The sequence below is a fragment of the Gobius niger genome (genome assembly GCF_951799975.1).
Source record: "Gobius niger genome assembly, chromosome: 18".
In the NCBI taxonomy this organism is placed as follows: Eukaryota; Metazoa; Chordata; class Actinopteri; order Gobiiformes; family Gobiidae; genus Gobius; species Gobius niger.
Genome location: NC_136869.1, coordinates 19,279,753 through 19,298,387, shown reverse-complemented (window position 1 = coordinate 19,298,387; position 18,635 = coordinate 19,279,753). Strand labels below are relative to the sequence as shown.

Genomic DNA, 18,635 nt, shown 5'->3' with positions numbered 1-18,635 from the left:
AGTGTCTGTATCTCATTGTACAATACATTTTACATAAATGAGAGCAAATGAGCCATAATCAAAAAGTAGAACGATTAAGTCAAGACAAATTTTAGACTTGTATATTTGAGGAAACCGATGCTTGATTTTATGTGTATTTGCCTTTACTTCTTAGATCTCAGATGGTACTTTATCTTCTTTCTTTGATTTAGTATTTTGCATACTTGTCCCTGGGAATGATTAGCAAACTCCATGGAGGCCTCTTAGTATGAAAATGAAGGGCGAGTCTTCTTACTTGTGCTTGTTTCTTTGTGGGGATGTTACTTACCTGCATTGACCTTTGTTTGTCCCGGCAGGTGTCCGGACGCAGAGCTGCAGGGCTGGGGAGTGATCAGACCGGGCGATGCCTCTGCTGTCATCCGCATCAAACAGGAGAGTGTAGGTAGACACAGCAGGACGCTAACAGCTAACAGAGCTGGTGAGTGGCATAAAACCGATCTCCTTCCCTCTTCTGCTTCTGTTCTTCCTCTGTTAAAAGTATAAAATCTTGAATGAAAAAGTAGCTTTGCCATTCATAGTTCAATCCACACTAAACACTGTTAGATCTTTTCCAAAATTGTGCTGAAATGTTAGAGACAAAAATACTCTATATTCTCACATTTTGAATATCTCTTCGCAAGTCAGTCATGGAGCATCTTGTAAATTCCAGCGACTTGCTTTGCTTTCGGTTAAAGAGACTCATATCCTGTTCTGAAATGAGTCCTAGCTCGGCGTGAACTGTATTAACGCTTCACTGACCCCAGTCCATTTTCTTTTCGAGTCATTCCACTGATGAAAGTCCGACCGGTGTCTCTTAAGGGTTGAGCATATCTGAAACAAACCTCTCAAATGCTAATAGAAACTCCACTGACGCTTTTCACCGTCATTTGCAAAGATATTGAAAAATTAGGCAAATAATATGTGTACAGTGCCTGGAGTGCAGTCGCCTTGTTTCCCTCCACACTCTCCAAAAGTCCTTCTGTATTTTTATTGCTTTCAGTCTCACATAAAGACCTATGGGCTCATTGTGTTCCGTGGGTGCGCTTGCAGACAGTGTCACAGTGTGAGACCAACAGATTATTTTGCATGGAGGTGTGAGCATCAGCTACCAGCAGCGAGTGTGAAGCCATCGGAACATCTGCTGTAGGACTTTGTGAAGGTTGAGGCACAAGGGAACAGTTCTTAAGTGCCGGACTGGGAGTTGTGACCTGTTTCCCAATTCCATTTCCTGTACTCGTGACTCAACTCGAACGTCAATGAGGACAAAGGACTCGACTGGGACGTGAGTTTCTGAAGGGCAAAGTTAGGTGTCTATATGATGAACAATAGTATTAGTAAAAGTGGTCTCCATGATTAGAAAAAAAAAAAGTGAGTAAGTTATTTTTATTGGACTGTAAGAAAACAAACACAATGCAAACCAATATGTATATTATTCCAAAGCAACTTTTTTCAATTTGAATTGTCCTGGACTGACTGATGAGGTATTTATGGGTAAAGGTAATGAATGACGTGGAGTGGGAGTGTCATTTGCCTCCCAATAACTCGTGCTCTGTTTACACAAAGGCCTGGCCGCCGCTCTCTCCGGGGAGAGACGGCACATTGATTCTCCATTACAAAGACAGAGAAGCCAGTGTGACATGATGCTGTGATTCATTGGCTCTAAACTACTCTCACTAACAATATCTAAATGAAATGTTTCACTTTCCATCAATATCAAAGTGGGTCATGTGTTGGAGAGAGTGGCTGTTTTTCACTTTGATTATGTGATTGTGGTCGGCTATTGAAACGTAGCATAAAAGTGAGACTTTTTTTTGCACATATGAATTGTGTATAATTCTGGAGAGATTCAAATTGAGAAAAAAGCCTTTCTGACAATCATTTTTCTGTCGTTGATTAGTTGACTCGAGCAATACAAGGCTGAGGTTTTAAAAGTTATTCTGTCAATGTTGCTCTGTCATTATCACATCTTTCTTTCCACCGAGTGTCATTTTTATATTGGGTGAAATACATCTCTGGACCATTTTCAGCTCATACCTCCAGTCCTGCCCCTCAGTCTTCTTCGCAGATCTACACTGTCTGTCTATCAAACCATAGAAAGAATTATTCAGTGCATGAATGGGAAATAAGTACTTGAGGACTTTTGTATGGAGCATGACTGATTCGTTCCATCAGCAGCATCCATGACCATGAGGCTCCTCTGATAGCTCTTATTGCAACACAAGCTGAGAACCCACACGTCCATGCCAACAAAGTACATGGCTCCTCCTACTGTTAAAATATCTGTGCAAATACATTTCATTTCAGGAACCAGAAACTAACCTGTGGAAATATTACATGAGATTTCTTATGGTATTTTTTGAGATTTTAAAGGGAGATTTTTTCCTCATTTCCTTGTTATCCAGAGTGTTGTTGATTTCTGGAGATATATATGTATATATATTTTTAATTCATGCAGTCCTTATATTTGAAGAGTTTAGTGGTGCTAGGCTTGTGCTAGGCTAGTGCATGTCTATGGTAACTAGTAGCCTGCATTAAAAACAGTCTGACCCAAGCACAGTGCACCTGAGGGAAATCACTTATAATACCAGACTACATATAAATGTCTGTGTTGACTGAATAATGTTTTGAATGTTTAAATGTCTCACATAAAAACCCATAGGAACTGTGTTCCGTGGGTGCGCTTGCAGACAGTGTCACAGTATGAGACCAACAGATTATTTTGCATGGAGGTGTGAGCATCAGTTACCAGCAGCGAGTGTGAAGCCATCGGAACATCTTATATTTGAAGAGTTTAGTGGTGCTAGGCTTGTGCTAGGCTAGTGCATGTCTATGGTAACTAGCAGCCTGCATTAAAAACAGTCTGACCAAAGCACAGTGCACCTGAGGGAAATCACTTATAACACCAGACTACCCATATAAATGTTTATATGGGTATAAATTTTGCATTGCATTTATTTTTGAGCAGCATCAGCTTCCTGGTTATAAGCTATGCAGTGGCGGAGTGATCTGTTGGTTACCAGATCTACAGTAGTTGGTTTTCCTGCGGCCGGCATTACTACACATGGAATTCACAAAGGAGCTTTCTACAAATCAGATTATGGCAAGGTTTGGAGGACTCCCCCGTGATTTTAAAGAGGTTTTTAATGCAGGCTACTAGTTACCATAGACATGTACAAGCCTAGCACCACTAAAGTCTCCAAATATAAAGACCCCATGAATTAAAAATATATATATATATCTCCAGAAATCAACAACATTCTGGATAACGAGGCCCTATGTCAAAAATCCTGAAACATACTTTTAACCATGTTTGTTGTAGCAGCATTGCTGCTGGGCAACACAGTGGCGCAGCGGTTATCGCCTGATCCCCAGGTCAGACGAGGCTCTTCATATCATTTCTACTACTGCCTGCTGAGGGTGCTCCTGGCCAATACATTATTTCATACATCGTTTTTTAATCGTGATATCTTTGAATATGTATTTATTTTTGTATTTGAGGTTTGAACACAGACGTCAGCGTGCGTGTTAAGGTCCTCTGTGGAATTCTTTGCAAAACTGGGATAAATAAGTCAGAACTTTCCCTAATGGTAGCAGTTGACTTGTTACACTGGGGCTGTCATTCATTTTATTAATAGTCCTACTCTTGTGAAAACACCCACCTGTCAATGCAGAGGATACCTGGCTCCTGTAGTCCAGACACTGGGGAGGTAATTAGATCTCTGGCACCTGCACGTCCTCCGTCCCGTCAAGACGAGCTTCATTAGAGAATTACTCTTGTTTGTGGGAAGAGACAAAAGTGAATTAATCGACAGTGGAAATGTGCCGCTAATTAGTATTTCTGGCTAAAATGTTTTAAAGGTCCGCTGAGACTGTTGAATCATTGAAAACATTTTAATTTGAGCTCGTTAGTTGCTTAAAACAGCAGCTTAACGGACCATGCGACTGCTGTTATTGCGTTAATCAGGCGATCTTAGGAGTGTGGTGCTCCAGGACAAGGTCTTTTTTGTGTACTGTTACCATTATTTGGCAGTGTGATACTCTCATGCAAGTAAATATATAAATTGTACATTTATTAAAGCTGACGGTTTTTCATGATGATCCACATACTGTTGATGTGGTAGCTCAAAGATGAGATGGGAATTCTATGGCATTTCAGTACAGCATTGAAATCAGCACTTTTAACTTTTCTATGGTTGACCTTTTTGAACTATGGAATGCAGTACAATAGACTAAAGAATCTGAAATAGCTTTAATGAATAGATGAGATGACTGTGGGTGATGCCTGCGCTCTATTGAAGTACATGACATGCTGACTGACACAAAGAAAGTTAATTTTCCTCCACGTACTGTATATACGAATACTTTCTTTAGCTCGCACTACGTTTGATCACGTCCATAAAACAACACAAACGTCTTTCCCATTATTTTAGTTTCTTTAGTTTCTTTCTTCTTTTTCCACCTTGCTGGAAACATATGCACTATCACTGTAAATTACACAATTGCACAGTTGCACCGCAAGATGCACAATTGGAGAGAGAAACGGAACAGGATTTTTTACATATCGAGAAAATGCATGTACTGTACATCTAATTCCTCTGTTCCTGGAGCACTTTGGTTGAAGTTAGTGTTCATAGGATTTTTTACAACATTTTATCAACATGTCCTATAGCTGTGTCTCCAGATGTGAGGTCAACATGTTCAGATCAAATATTGGTTTGACTGACAGCAATTTATCCTGAAAAGTTTTATTGAACGTGAATCATGATTTGGGCCCGGACCCCGGCGGAAGATTGCGGTAATGATATGGAATACATGTTTTTGATGGACGATCGTCAGAATCTTACCTGGAGCCCGGACACTGGTGGTGGTAGGACGAAACTCGGGATGGCCAGTTTACGATGGCAAGCAGAGCCGAGCAGAGGCCAGGCAGGGGCGGAGGAGGGTCGCAGCACGGCTGGGAAACGACTGATTGATTGACCGGGGAGCTTAAGAAGGGGATCCTGGGCAATGAGTGGCTGAAGCAGCGATGATTGGCTGACGCAAAGGAGCGGCTTGAGCTGGGGCCATGATTATGTTTGGTAAAGGTTGCTGTCGATTAGGCGATGAATGAACGCTGTAGGTAATTTTGATTTATTCACCATTCCAAAATATTTTTTACAAGAAAGTTATGTTTGTGTTTAGTTAGGTTTTTGTTTAGTTTTGAGGTTTTTTTTGTTCTTAATCGGATTATTCTATTATAAAGCAGAATGAATGTGTTGCCAGATCCTAAGGTTAATCCCATCCATGCTGTAAACCTGTAAGGACTCTCTTTGTTTGCTACCACAATCCTTGAACCTGTCCCTAATCAAGTCCATATTAGTTGTTCAGGCCTCCATCGTGACTTAATTTTCGAGATTCTGTGATCAACAATCTCTTTTTGAGGAATCCTGGCCCTGTTGTTTATATCTTTAATGGTAGGAGAAACTGCTGTGTGGCATGAGTGCTAAACGCTGCCCCACCGTGCTGCCCAAAGAGGAGAGGACCACAGTGTATGAATGCAGGTGGAAGCAGAGGGAGGGAGAGCTGGACCTGACCTGTAGACTCAGAAGTCTCCTCCCTGAAGGCAATACACTGCCTTTAAATTACAAAAATAATAATACAAATGTAATGGTGTGAAAATTCAACCACAGTCATCAATAGCGGTCACTTGACCCTCAGTCGGGAGCTCCAGAATTGGCAAATAGCATGGCTGACAATCCACTGCTGACAGACGACAACAAGAGTCTTGTGGTTTTGCCAGATTTGTCATGTGCATCACAGGCTCCCAATAAATCCACTGTTTGTTTGTTCATAAGCCCAGAGTGCAGCAGAAACAGATGCTGTGGACGCGTACACAGACTCGAGACATGCTCCTGGAAATTGTTTGAAAGTTCTGATATTAGATTGTTTGGACAACTTTAAAGCCTTTAATATCATAGGTTCAGTCATCATGTCTGTCATTTTAAAGTAAATAGAGTTGAACAATACATATAGTCATTGCTGTTTATCTAATTGGCCATATGTCACCGATTGTGTTGGTCCATATGGAGTTTACTTACTGTTCATTGAATTTTAATTGGTTGCGATTTATCTTTCCACATACGTACATTCCAAAATGGTTACACTTCTTGAATATACTGCCTGAATTGAAACTTGCACTTTTGTGTAAACAGTCTCGGGTGCTAGAGTACAGATGGCTGAGGTTTGCGCTCGCCAAACTATAATCAACCAATACAACACTTAGCCAACGATAATGAAGCTTCTGACTTGAAACTTTTCCAGTCAATAAGACAAACTGTTTCATGGATATCCATTGAAAACATTGTAATCTTTCATTTTAAATGCATCGCAGGTTTTAGGAAAAGCACCAACATTCAAACTCAATTCAGATGAGAAAGTGCCGTATTCATTATTACTGTAAATTTAAACATAAGCTGTTGTCACTGATAGCTACTAAGTAATGCACAAAGATCACAAAGTCAGTGAGAGTGAGGGTAATAGTTTAAGTGGTGATGCAATAATGTGATAAGAGCTACTCAACCTCTCAAGCACTAAACCAGCTGTCTCCCTCCTTTCATCTTCAACTTCAGGTGGGAAGCAAAAGAAGACACTTAGAATGCCAACAAAATGAGAAAGGAGCCCTGTCTCCTTTCTCATTTTGTGAAACTATATAGAATAATAGAATAAGATAGAAAATCCTTGGGTGCTTGTTTTTAGTATCAACACTGAATTACAATTACTGAGATAAATTTGTGCATTGCAATTGCTAAGGAGGGTTGAAAATATCCATAAATGAAATATACAAAAAAAGTTGTTTATTATATTTGGATTTCATTTCCTGTTAAAGGGGCTAGATGCAAGTTGGCCATTTTATACTCACTACTGCCACCTCAGGTCATATGTGTAGCTGCACCTTCTATATTAAGCTCGTGCATGACGGCACTTCGGACCCGAAGCAACAACTTTTGCAGGATTTTAGAGGCAGTTGTGGTGAATAGGTCTTGGCTCATTCTACACATTAGGACATGGCTGGAACATGCATGGGGAGGAAAATACACAATTTTAACATTTTTAAACTCTGTATAGTCCCTTTAAAGGGACTAGATGGAAGTTTTATTACTCGTCACTGCCACCTCAGGTCTTACGCGTAACTGCAGTCTCTATGTTAAAGACAGAATTAGAGAAGATTTTTCCCAGACTAAGCCCACTATACGAAGTCGATTGACTACTAGTTTGTCAATCAAACATTTTGGCAAGGCTTCTTGTGTTTGTTCGAAGTTGAGCAGCAAAGGTGGAAAAAAACCTGTACAACCTAGCTGTAAAAGGAAGGTTTTTGAGGTAGCTGAACGAAAGTGAGAAAGTGGAAGAGAACGGAGCCTATCCACATTGTTTAATTTTGTGTAACTATACTTTATCATGTGACACTTCACGTAGCCATATTTAAATAGGGAAAACGTGGTAGCTTCTATGTATCTTCGCCTTGTTGGGAGCTACAGTGAAGAGGAGGAGAGGCTAAATGCTAACGCCGTCTGTGCTGTGTTTATGTGACTGAAAGCACACGTGAAGACCAGACAGGTACAAAAGAACTCGTCTAACCTAAGAATCTCAGGCCGGACGGGGCCTTTCTGAGTGGAATTTGTGATGATGCTGCGGTTTCCCCTTCCTCCACACACGCTGGTCAGGTTGGCCCGAAGTCACAGCTGCTCAGGGCTAACCCTTCACCTGATCAACACAGTTTTGTTGTACAGTTGTACAATGACAAATACATTTAATTAGATCATCTAGAAACCATCTAGATTCCCACCAGGACGGGGCCTTTTGCATGTTCTCCCCATGTCTGTGTAGGTTTCCTCCGGGCACTCTGGTTTCCCCTACCACTAAAAACATGTGCAATAGGTGACTCCTCCAGCCAGGTGATTCTGACCATCAGCCTGGCTCCACATCATGGAGATGGGTCCCTGGGCGCGGCACTGCCATTGACCACTGCTCCTTACGGGTTGCCCCAGTGGCATCGAAGGATGGGTTAAATGCAGAGGACAAATTTCCCTACCTATGAGGATATTAACGTATAAAAACAAATATACAAACAAGCAAACCATAAAAATAAGTCGAATAGCAAATGTTACTCTCACTCACAGTCCACCAGCTTGTACCGGACACAATCATCCATCTCTGCTGGAGCTGCCATGTTTGTAACGAGATATGAGGCAAGAAATACAACAGACCTAATTGTTGTCATGCAGCTATAGGAAATTGTTAGATATTGTGTTAGGACTGGGGTTCTCTAACTTTTAGGGACCGGCGACCCCCGACTGATCCGCAAAAGACCCCCAACCATTCTCTGCACTCAAATCAAAATGACAAAACAGTCACTTTGTGCAGAGTGATCTTACATAGATGTTTCCATCAACAGGTTTAAGATCAGATCATTACAAAATCTGTGATCTGTGAATCTCAGCTGCCTGTTTGAGAACATAATAAAGTATGTTCCATATAGCAAACCAGGGACAGTTGTTGACTCGTATTGTAGACCAAAAAAACAAAACCAAGACCAATGACACTTGGTAATTAATGGCATTTTTCCCTTACATTTTTAGCACAGTGTTTCCTCTATAAATTAAAAATTATGAGAATCCCCTTTCCAGATACAACTAAAGTACAATGTGTTCTTCATATTATATTCCCACTGATCTTGTTAGCACACGGCCATTATGAATCACTGTTGTCTATTACAAATGATGCCCACTACAAATTAACTATTCATTCCTTTTAATAACAAAGTCCCCTCTCTATCTGGCATCCTTTTAGTTCTTGTCATCACAAAGGAAATTGCTTTTTCCTGGAGAGACCCATGTGGACAATGGAGTGGCGTGCTCCCACATACAAACTGTGGGATTATAACATTTTGCCGTATTTGTGGAGAGGCTGTGAGGGGTATGACATGTCCTCCGCACGCGTCTCCTGAGCTCGCGTGAATGGACACTCGTGAATGGGTGCGTTTCATTGTGAAGCTGTCTGACAAGGAGCTCCCATTGCAACAGTGCCGTGGAGTGCAGCACAAGGGGACCTCCCTATTCCCACAGTGTCTTGCACAGCCATATGTTCAGGAGGCCACCGTGTGCTTGCGCTTGCAGATGGAATGGACGGCTATAGGGTTTGTTTAATGGGCTTTGAGCTTCTGGCACTTGTACCTCAAACACACACCTGGAGTTGGAGTAGATTTTTTTTTTTTTCAACCTTGCTTCTTCCCTTTCTTTTTCCATTTCCATCTTTCTTTTTCTTCTTCCTGGTCTGCTTTCAACTTACTGGCTAGATCTTTTGTTAGATAGATATTTCTTCTAATACAGCGCCTTTCCCATAGAGTTGCAATGGCCAGATGTTTTCCAAGACTTTTTTCTGATCATGGCAGTGCTCAACTTACCTAAGCTATGACTTAAGTTAGTACAAAGTTCTCAACCACCTTCCACCTCAACATAAATTGATTAATTGACTTCAAATCATAACAATGCCGCCCAAGAAGTGACTTCCTGTTTCGATCCAGCACACCAAAATAAAAGCACATTGATTAGTTCAGCATGTCCTTACAAGAATATAATTAAATACACACATTTGAAGTGTTTTGTCTGTTAATAGTTAGGCAGAAAGAAAGTTGAACTAATGAAGTGCTGAACTAATGAATAAGATGATGCTTTTATTTTGTTGTGCTGGATCGAAACAGGAAGTCACTTCGTGGGCGGCGTTGTAATGATTTAAAGTTATGCACAGAGTTAATTTCTAGACTCATTAGAATGCTATATCTCCAGAATGCACATTGAAAACTTTATTTGGTCACTTTCGCCTTCAATGTTTTTTGTTATCGTAATTTTTATATGCTATCAACATCGAAACTTTGTCCTCGAGGTATTTCCTATATCACACAATGAGAATTGCCAAGTATGATATTACAATCACTCCCCAGACAGTGCCCTGTGCTCGGGAGTGAGTAGGTCTCCCTGGTGTAAGGTCACTTTGCTCTGTGACAGCCTGTGCTCAGACTAGAGCTCGCCTTCTTATCCTTTGGCCCCGATGTGTCTCTGGCTTCAGCAACACGTCACTAATCAATGGCAGGACTGACACATCAGACACACACCAGCAAACAGCGAGTCTCATAGAGGACGAACACCAAGGTAAATGTGTGCTGTGGGACTCAACCTAAAGCTTTAAACTTCGTCACACACATCTGACCTTAAGATACAGTAGGTGTGAAGGCAGTTTTGCAATAAATTGTGCAAGTTATAGGCTATTTTATGGGCGTGGGTGGGTGGATAGACTTGGATAGTCTTTGTCATCTACAAGGGGAGGCTGTTTGGTTCACAGTAGCTCAAACGTACAGAATATGAAAATAATGAAGGGAGGGCAGTTAATGAATAAACAAAACAATTGCTGATGGTAAGCAAATGTGTTAAAAATGCTTAAAAGTATGTTACCCTGGCATTTACCTAAAGTTCACCCATTGATAAACGAGTGGAAAAATGAAATATGTGTTAGTAGAGTTGTGCATGAGCGTTTGAATAGAAATAGACATGTCACTCTGGATGACAGATGAATTACTGTTTATGTCGTCACGTCTTACTCTACCTTTTCATTTGCAACCCCGTGCAGGTCCCGATCCCACGAATCAATGATGGCTTTTGAAATGGAAATGAGATTGCTAATTTGGTTGTATGTTTTACTCCAGAGAGAGAGAGAGACGATACCCTCTACATGACTACCGGGTGGTCACGGAGAGGGAGATGAAATATTCAGTAAACATTGACATTTCTCCCCGTACAGCTCTTTCATCTGTCTGAAATACCAGAGGCAAAAACTGACAGGACAGACTTCTGTTTTTATATTTGGTGCAAGCTATATTTGGACTCATCATGTGCCAGAGGTTGAGATAAACATTTCTGAAAAGTGACTTTCAACTGAGCTGTTTGATTGACGCCAAGAGCCTAATCTCCTCACATGCTTCCTGCCATTCCACTTTCACAAGAGACATTTGTAAAAAGTCCGCTTCCACTGCCTCCAGGTCTTCATGAAGAGGAATAACTATGTGCAAATACTCATCTAAGTCAATACTATCAAAGTAGGGCTGCACATTAAACTTATGAATTGAAATTTGAGTTGGATGTGGACGCACAACCATGACAAAGCTATTCACTGAAAAGACTGTATGAAGCCGTTAATGGAAATGTTTTTTTCTTTTTCAAGGCACACTGGCCTGTTCAGCAGCAGTTATAAACACATGCGTAATCACAAAAGATAATGTATTAACCATGAATGTCCTGTCCTCGTGAATGCCCATGGTACAAGTGTGTATAGTTAAATTGCTACAGCATCCTCGTATCCGTACTGACAAGCTGAACATCTTTTTATTCACACGCTGCCTGTCTGATTACTGTAGGTCACTGTGGGTTCAATGACACGTATTCACTTAAGTCTTTTGCAAACAGCGACTGCGCCTCCATGGTGTAGTGCAGCCCGACAACAATCGATAGTATCGCCCTACACTTCCTGCGGCGGTTAGACACTGACCACTGCATCAAGCTGCTGATCGACTGATGAGTGTCTTTAGGCGTGAGATTACCGGCTGCCAACTCCGCAAAGTGCCCCTAAGAGACGGGGTCGTAGTAGTCCAAACATGTACTTTTTGTTGATGTCATGCAACTAATGTCTGACATGAAATATTCAGAGCCATTTAGCCGAGTTGTGGGCAACAAAGGATGCAGCTTATGATCGTGCCCTGTGGCAAAAAACAATAGGGTCGTCAGCCAGAGAGCGTTAGGTCTTATAAGCGACTAATATTATACTGTACTGACAACTCAGTATCTTGACACACATGGGCAATGGGTTGGGAAAGTTCATACTATATACCAGGGGTAGGCAACGTCGGGCCAAATCCGGCCCTTCAGCACAGCACCTCTGGCCCTTAAGATGATTTTGAGAAATATTAGAGTAGAATGGGAGGAAAAAAAGGTAGAAATACTGTCAATATACCTAATTAGGTCATATATTATGTACAACACTGGCATTTGAAGGAACTGGAAAAAGCATAATCGTTTTAAGGAAGAAATGACATAAATCTACTTGAATTAAGAGATTAAATCTAAGGTTTCAGTAGATTTGTTTTGGTCTTAGATGAGATAAAACCTTTAGTAGTAGTTATTCTCTTAATTCAGACAATTTTGTGTCATTTCAACTGAAAAACAATTATTTGTCTGATTTCAAGTGGGTTTTATTCTCATTGGCGCTAGCATTTGTGTCTTAGTTCAAACCAACATTCAACATAGAAGAACTTTTATTCAAGCAATTTTAAGTCATTTATCTCATTTAAGATGGTCATGTTTCCAGTGTTGTGCTTTACTTTGGGCTAATAATCATCGGCTTTGGCCCTCTGTCTCTTTACAATAAAGAAAATCGTCCCTCCACCAAGAAAACTTGCCTACTCCTGCTATATACTATATACTGATACTGAAAATATACTATTCTAGGGTAATTATTGCACATTTTTACCGATGGAAAAGAATTGCAGGGCTATTTCATTTTTATATCAGAAGACTCAAAGTGAAAGTAAATGAAAGAAGTCGTATTACATTCAAAACCCAGTGTAATTAGGAGCAAAGAGCTATAAAATACCACACAATGACTTTTCTCTGTGTTAGAAGAAAACACCACAAAAGCAAAGTGCCACAGAAAGCAATGAAAGGTCCATTACATCTTGTTCCCACAGATGCCTATTAGAAAAGTGGGGGATCTCGCTCGAGAAGGACACGGCCGACTCCTACTGCCTCTGAGTGGGGTCTGCAAATCCTCCCTGTGCTTCAGCGGACACCTTTTTTCATTAGCAGGTGAGCTACTGTAAGGAATTTGAGTGTAAACGCTCAAAATTTAGCATCGAAAGAAAAACCTACTCTGCCCCTTCTGAAGAAACTTTTCCCCAAATGATTAGTGTGTGCTGCAGCCGTCGGGCCCCGGTTTTCCCTCTCCGCGACAGGTGTGACAGTCAAAGTTCAGGGTGTAGCCGACAGTGACGCGAGCTTTGACGCGGGAGAACGTGCTGCGGAGCGCCGAGATTAAACCAGCAGTCGAATCGATAGGGAGCTCCTCTCATGAATAATGCAACCTGGACCCACTCCCAGCCACGAGTCTTCAAAGCCGCTACAAGGAGGCTCTAATAGGCTTCACTTATTCCGTCTGAGGTCAGATCTCAGCGCTTTGGTCAGCGTTTGCAGGAAGTCACAGATTAACACGGGGCGGAGATTAGGCACACTGTTCAAATGATGTTTGAATAATTAATAATGTCTAATTAGTTCTGAAGGTCGCGCTGTTTGCTAAACATTCTTTAAACATGTTACACTGCTGTTCCCTCGTGCAGAATGAAGTCAGAAATCCTGCTGCGTTAGGCCAGGGATGTGTGGTGAAAAACAAAAAACAAAAGAGATAGAACATGTGAGCTCTAGCTAATGAGTAAGAAGGTTTTTCTGATCTGCCAAAAGCCAAAAGACACCTAATCTAAGCGTTATGTTTTCCATAATGAATAATAATGATAATAATAATAACAGGTCCTTTGATATTCATTTCCATAAAAGCAGAATTTGTACTTAATAAGAACAGAAACATTTGTCTAATATCGCGCTGAATATCGGATCAACAAAGCCAGATAACCATAGCAATTTTTTTCAAAAAGTAGTCACCTGACAGTGTCCGGGCAGCATGGCAGCACAGTGGTTAGTGTGCTTCACAGCTAGAAGGTCCCGGGTTCGATTCCCAGAAGGGATGGGGCCTTTCTGTGTGGAGTTTGCATGTTTTCCCCATGTCTGCATAGATTTCCTCCAGATATCCGGTTTCCACTACCACTAAAAACATATACAATAGGCCAGGAGAGTGCACATGTTAGCACAAGGCTGCAATCTGTGTTTCATAGTTTTGCTGCTTTTATATGTTTGCTTTTATGATTCTTGGGCAATCCTTTGAAATGACCCAACTAATGATATAGGATCATTGCACTTTGTTTTGATACTGAGCTGTAACAGTTCGGAATTAACTAATGACCAGAGGAATATCCAAATACACTTTGTTTTTAGTTTAGAAAAGTTTCCAAATTGGAAACGTTTTACACTTCATATAAAAGCAATACTAGATAGCTTCAACAGTCCTATTTAAAATAATAAAAAGAGCTATACTTTAAAAAATAAATAATAACAATTTAAGTGATCATAACAAAATTCATAAAAGCAATAAGAAAAGACAACATGGACAACGGTACAGCTTGTGCTCAAACTTTGTAAGGATTCCTGCGGATCTGGTGCTGTTAAATGATAAACAACTTATTCTCTTGAGAACTTGAGCCTCGTTTGTTCATCTAAATGGATATAGTTTGCTATTGTATGGTATTTGTGTACGATAAAGGGCACAGGCAGGTCAGAGTTACTATAGAAACTTGTCACTATAGTTGCTGATGATGACGCGTGGGGATAATTCTCTCTGTGTAAATTAACACCTTCCTCAATTATGACACTTTGACACTGCTTTATTTGTGTCAATGGCGTGGGTAGATTCACGCATATACTGTAGCTGTTTGTTGTCCATTACTGAAGTTAGTTAATTCACTTATTTCTAGCACCAGTTATTGCATATGCTGTGCTAAGCTAAGACAATTCAATGTATTTTACTAAGGATATTGTCTGTACCAGAGCAACATGTTTCCCCAATTTTGTTTAGCCTCCTGACCATTGCTGTGAACTTTATGGCAATGAGTCTATAGTCTATTTGCTGCTTTCTTAAAATAAAATAATTTCTTCTAATCATAGTTTACTAATGCATTAATTTGATAGTGTATAGAGCTCAACGGTCGCCAGTGCTGGATGTAAAAATCCCATTCACACTATAGATTATAGACGAAAAAGTCAAATGTTAAGTTTAAATGCACAACAGAGAAGAAGAAGAAGATTTTTATATTTTACAGCACCTTTCACAGACATAGTCACAAAACGCCTATCATAGATCAGACGTTTCATTGCGCAGCGATGAATTCTTGTGTCTACATTTTCTCTTGAACATACCACAATGTACAACACAGTCAAGACCACAATGCTGTTCGGTCACAAGGACAAACAAAGCCTGATAGAAATCATCAAAGACTGCGTGGAAAAGCACTCTGGAGGTGAGTCCATGGTGGAGGCGCTGCTGAGGCCACGACCTTGTGTCCTTCAGAGACACTTGCAGCTGACACCGTGGAGCTAAAGCTTGTGTAGTGAAAGGTATTGTCTGGCCGTCTTTGTACGGAACACAGTGGACACAATAAGCTTTTTGTAACTGACCACCAGAGACCATGAAGAAGGTAAAATAACCTCAAATACTGGACAAAGCATTTATGTTGAAGTCTGAATGTGTATTGATAACATTTCCAGACAGATTTGTAGATACCCAAATAATAATTTTCTCACTTATCTCAGCATCACCTCAGGAAAGGAAAATTTGGGCTTCTCGCTTAACTGAAATTTGTCATATAATGAAACTGCACTGCTTTTAATCTCACAAGTTGCTCATAGTTGTGTGTGAATGGGAAACATCCAGCACTGAACCTCTGTGCCCTGTTTGCTGTGACGGATGAGAACAGCCCGACCTCCTGCATTCACTCGGTCCATTGTATTGGCCTTGTTTCTTCTTTAGTTTGTCGAAGCTGCGATTGTGATGAATAGTGGAGTCATAAAGCTCCGATCGATGCCGTGGCTGAATGCTGTGCGTGGGTTTGGCCATTAGCCACAACTTCATTGACAGTGGTGCGTCTTCTGATGGAAATCATTGTTCTTCATTTCAGCTAATTGTTTGTTCTATTCTCTCTTCTCAGACCAAGATTATAGACTCAATATTATCAGGATTATGCAGTGTGCAGCCCTCTTTGGTCAGAGTTATTAGAATTAGAATGGACAGGTTGTAGCTTGTCTCTTAACACTAACCAAAAAGCAATGAATAATATCCACTGTGGGACTATTTTGCTCTTTCCATCTCTGAAAATGTAGACGTCAATATCGCAGAGACTCGAGGCTTGATGAAATTGTGCGAGTGATGCAACCTCTCTCAAGTAAAAAGCACTTTCTCAGTTTTATTGGTGCGTTCTGTGATGAAATCAGGCTACGTTGAATGAAATGATATGTTTTTCAGGTTAGAGGCTTACAATTTGATGAATAAAATATATACAGTAACGCACATTGGCCTGCTCAGCGTCGCCACTTTCTCTTTGTCATGACTATATTGTTGCTGTAAATGTTATGCGCTGTTTCCCCCGTGCGATGGAGAAAGAGAGCGTTTAGCGAGATGAAGGTCGTCGCACACACGACTCAGCGAGAGGCTTGTTGCTCTGTGGGACGTCCGGCTGCCACTGTGTCTCCGTAAATGTCAGCAAGTCACAGCACAACTCAACAGAACTCTCATCTGAGTACTTATTTATCTTTTTATTATGTTTATTATGACCTTTTCTTTTACACAACAGTGGTAGTAACACAAAAAACTTATCATATTTCAAAAACAGCTTAAATTTAATATAATATTTTAATATAGCTACTCACCCAGATGTGCCACAGTTTACCACATACAGTACAAGGCAAAACAAACAAATGAAGTAAGTCAGAAAGAGTCCCTGAATGCATGGGTTTCCACAAATGAACGTGTTCTGAGGCAATAACCTGCAGTCAAAGCTCAGGGTTAAATGTGTGAGGCCAGTTAAAGACACAATATGCTAAATGCCAAAGAGCAATTAGCCTCCTGCATCAGGCCCTGCGGGATGTCCCACCAGCAGCGCCTTTATTCTAATCAAGCTCTCTGGTCTTCAGCATGACAGTCCAATGGCTCACTTGGATGAAGCAGACACCAGCATACTAGAGCAAAGACGGCGTATGAAACTTTAGACTTTTCTGATATGAAATATTAGTGTCTTGTCATTCCACTTTATATTTCAAATCTTATCAAATCTTTACAATTCTACTTTATCTTATTACCATCCATCCATCCATTTTCTTCTGCTTTATCCGGGGCCGGGTCGTGGAGGCAACAGTCTCAGCAGAGATGCCCAGACTTCCCGATCCACGCACACCTCCTCCAGCTGTTCTGGGGGGACCCCGAGGCGACACCAGGCCACCTCGGAGACATAGTCCCACCAGTGTGTCCTGGGCCTTCCACGAGGCCGCCTCGTCCCAGAGGACATGCCTGGAACACCTCCTTAGAGAGGCGGCCAGGAGGCATCCAGAACAGAGGCCCGAGCCACCTCAGCTGCTCCTTTCGACGTGAAGGAGCAGCGACTCTACTTCGAGCTCCTCCCGGGTAACTGAGCTCTTCACCCGATCTCAAAGGGTGCGCCCAGCCACCCTGCAAAGGAAACTCATTTTGGCCACTCACGATCACATCCTTTCGGTTTTATCATAATACTCTCTTACAAAATGAAAAAAAGATTAAGTCTTCCATTTAACCCCATGACAAATCCATGCCGTAGTTGTTTTTGTGCTTCGTGTGCCTCTAATTGTCAGTAATAGATGAATGAGATTCAGTGTACGATGCTGATGAGCCCTCATATACATCACTAGGTGCATAGACAGAGTGTGATGGAGCATTCTCTCTTTACAAGGCTCGCTCACAAAGCTGCCATGATGTGGGCTCTGATTGGGGCCCCATCATTGACATGATTGACAGAATAAACCAGAGAGCAGCTCTTCGCCGCTGCTCAAACTTAAATGATGGTAATGAATGGACATGAGCAAATTACCCGGCGGCAGCGCTCACTGTCATGGTCCTCGTCACATCAGGCCGATCCGCCTGCTCCACAGCGGCTGAGGGAAATTTAGCGTGACTGTCTAACACGCTCTGGACACCTGATCCTCCAGATATAGTTACATCGTCATGTACAATGTTTATTTAGACATTAACACTACTTTAGTGTAATATTGCATGACTCTTGCTTGTAATTGCATAAAACAATTGATTTATTTCATTGGATTTAATCTGTTGTACAAGAGAATCATGACCCCAGCGACAACCACATTGTAAATATTTTTTTGTGGTAGTAGAAATTGGAGCCCTCTGCGGAAACCTGCCAACACAAGGAGGACACACAAACTCCTTATGAAACTTGTCCCGGAGTCAAACCCAGGACCTTCTGTGAGGTTGGTGGGTTGTCCATTGTACCACTGCCACATTTTAGGTGGTAAATACTACTGTATATTGTGTCCCTGAAGTCACAAGAGACAGGCTAATGAGCTTTTTACTAAATGTGTTCTGTGTGTGTTCTGTCCATCACAATTACAAATGACAACGATACAAACACACTCAAAATTAAGCATCAAAAAATCTTGCAAACCATAGCAAATTGGATAAAGGTCGATCGATTACAAATACAGGAGCCATTTTAAGTCAGTGATAGTTAAAAATGGAGAGTCAAGCACATTTTCCTCCCATTGGGACCACAGTTCCAAACACCACCTGGACCCTGTAAACAACATTACAGGGTTTACTTTTGCTTTCATTTTTTCATTATTTTTTTTTGCTGTTTTTCAGATCCTGCCTGAGTTTTGTTTTTTCCGGATATG

At 41.1% G+C, this 18,635-nt stretch overlaps 1 long non-coding RNA gene across 1 annotated transcript; it reads left to right on the top strand.

Moving 5' to 3' along the window:
* The first annotated feature begins 335 nt into the window (after nt 1-335).
* LOC306977663 lies at nt 336-18,174 on the top strand. Its single transcript, XR_013793855.1, has 3 exons — nt 336-457; nt 12,788-12,905; nt 18,117-18,174. It is a non-coding gene; the product is annotated as an uncharacterized lncRNA (long non-coding RNA).
* Nucleotides 18,175-18,635: the final 461 nt, after the last annotated feature.